Below are 3,075 nucleotides of genomic sequence, written 5' to 3'. Positions count from 1 at the left end.
AAGGGAGATTTATCAACGTTCGGTTCAAAGTGCTCAGAGGGTCTGCAAAAACCGAACATGCCATATCTTTAGCAGATCTACCGAACCTCAACCCCCATGACTGGATCGTTCTGCACAACATCCTATTGACTAATGAGGCTGAATATGGTCCGATCATTGATCACCTCAAAAGGATGTTGGTGTGCTATATCATGGAGGTAGCCCTGATGGATCAGGAGATTGCATCTGTCTTCAAGAAGAAACCGAAGATCTCTCCTGTTGGCTCGACCAGTGATCTAAACCAGATGCAGATGGGCAAGATTGATGCCAGGCGAAACTCCGTCATGTTTACAAGAAATGAAGGACAAAAATGTCTCTTTGCCTTGGCGGACAAACATCTGTATACCACTGCTTGTCTAGAGCATGTGTTGGGGATCATCCACAGGTGCAAGGATAATACAGCGGATGATATCAAATACTTTGACGATATGATAAAGTGGTATATCCGATTCAGACAGACAATCCTCGCGCTCGTCTCTCGTCTGTTTGAGACTGTAAAGAAGAAGGTTCCTGCTGCCGCTGGCCCAAGTAAGAAGACAAAGTGATCTCGCTCCAATTGACGCAAAGGGGGAGATTGTTGGGTAGCAGATTTATTTTGTATTGCGTCATTGGGCTCGTTTATTAGTCCAAGTTTTGATCTCCGGTTTGGGCCTGTCCAACCGTGAGCTGATAGGGTTTAGTATATAATAATATGCTTGCATGCATATTAGGGAGTGGATTGATAGGAACGATACATAGCGATTACGATAGTTCACAGATTTCTTTTCATCGTTCTTGTAAACCCTAATCCTCTACAGTAGAAGTTCTTTATCGAGCTCTTCTGAGGATTGTTTATTAATCATTCGACATCTTTGATCCATTATTGTGTTCTTGCTGTTTACTCATTTGTTTCTTTACCTGTTTTATAGATCTAATCGATCTTCAAGTTAATTTTTAACTTATCAGTGGCGGTGTGCTTTGCATTGTTTTGTTTAATTCGTTTGGGGTGCTTGAAACCATACTGGGCCCAATGAAGCCCTAATGGGCCTAATGAACCCTAATGGTCAAAGGACCTAACTTTTGGGCCTATTTGGCTAAGATGGGTTGGAAACTCTAATTAGGGTTAAGAAAACCCTAATGCCATGGAACCCTAATTTGGGACTTATCAGGACCGCATCAGAATTATTTAATAAACCCAAAATATTAATTAACAAACATTAGCAATTTAACCTAAAGACAATATTGGACTTAATGGATTAAGTCCTTAATGGGTTAAGTAGGAACACTTAACCCTAATCGACATTTTATGGAAATACCCTAATATTGGGTTTATGGGCTTGGACTTATCGGGACCCACTTTTGGGCCATAGGAATGGAATTGTGTATTAAGCCCAATCACACCATATAATTTATCTAGAAGAGTGATGGACTTAATGGATTAAGTCCTTAATGGGTTAAGTGAGAGACACTTAACCCTAATCGTCATTTTATGTGAAACCCTAATTTTACTTGGGTTTATTTTTGGGCCTTTCTATTGGGCCTTGATGATTGGGTTATTGGTGGTCCATCCATGAATAATCATACAGACTAGAATATTTAGATGAGCTTTAGGGTAAGGCCCATATGTGAGGGTTTGGGCCTAATTTGGAAAATTGGGCCATAGATGGGCCATAATTAGGCCTTTATGATTATGAGATGTTGGGCCACTTGAAATGCCAAATGTTTGGACTAGACTAAATAATTGGGCCTTAGAATAATACCATGTAAAGGTTTGGGCCCAATTTGGAAATTGGGCCATATATTGGGTTTTGATTCATAGTTTAACTTTTGGGCCTTGAGTTGAATCAAGCTAAGATAGGGGTAAAGCAGTCTTTTACCCCGAGCTTGGACTTATGATTTTTGTGTTGGAACTCAATTATTAATTGGGTGATGTTTTTATATTGACAGTTCGGGAATCTGTCATCCAGTAGTTGGGATTGTGTCTATGGGACTTCAGCAGTGTGAGGTGGGTCTTCTCACCATACCAATGGGTCTAAGGCACCAAGGCCGACCCATTTTATGTTATGTGGTATGATAGTTAGCTTTATGCTAGGTGGTATGCTAGTAATTATATGATGTGTGGTATGCTAGTTGTCTTTGTGATACTTGCATGGAAGACCCCGTTTAGAATTTATTCAGATAGAGGAACAAATTATGGTTAGGCTATGACCGATTTCGTGAAGATGATATCATATTTTAGATCAATTTTTTATAAACCTACAACAAAGTAATTAACCGGTAAGAACTCTGAAACCAAACGACATCAACATATATTTGAGTCGAAGCAGAAGTACCTTGTCAATGAGGTGTCTGATCACGAAATCTACCACTTGTTGCAAATTTAGGGTTCTTACCGGGAGGTTTCCATGTTCAACCATCAACGATCGGAAGCAAACAAAAGCGACCCACTTCAATTTTTGTACTTATTTCACTTTGATTTCTCGGTAGTTGCTCCTGAATATATATTAATATGTCGCTCGGTTCAATAACAGATGTGTATAATTTATATAATGAATGTAATAAGTACAACAACATGTATGTACACCTAAAATGGAAAAATATCAATAAACTCACCTGGGAAGTTGGAGTCTCTTTTGGTGAGTGTTTCGCCTCCTTTGCGGGTTTATCCAATCACCCTACTTCCCATTACTCGTGTTTTAACCTGCAATCTTGCTATCACTATATTTCAAGATATCATCATATTGATAGGAAGCTGAAAACTTTACATAGAAACACATTGAGGGCTTACATATCGAATAAGGAAATACCTGTTGACCTGAACTTTGGGGTTCACAGTTGGACTTGAAGCCCTATCAGTTCAAATCAAAAAATTTAATTTTCATTCTACATCATCTGAAGTTTTGAAACATTATTAAGAGAATTCTTTCATCGAACATGCCACAATTGTTAAATTATAAACTTCCAGAGAAGTAATTGGAAATTTCTTGAACTATAAGCCCATAATAATGTCATGTTTATTTACCAAAATCAAAATTAATGGGTCATCAGAATCAGAAA

The sequence above is a fragment of the Lactuca sativa genome, chromosome 8 (assembly GCF_002870075.4).
Source record: "Lactuca sativa cultivar Salinas chromosome 8, Lsat_Salinas_v11, whole genome shotgun sequence".
Taxonomy (NCBI): Eukaryota; Viridiplantae; Streptophyta; class Magnoliopsida; order Asterales; family Asteraceae; genus Lactuca; species Lactuca sativa.
Note: the sequence above shows the minus strand (reverse complement) of the source record.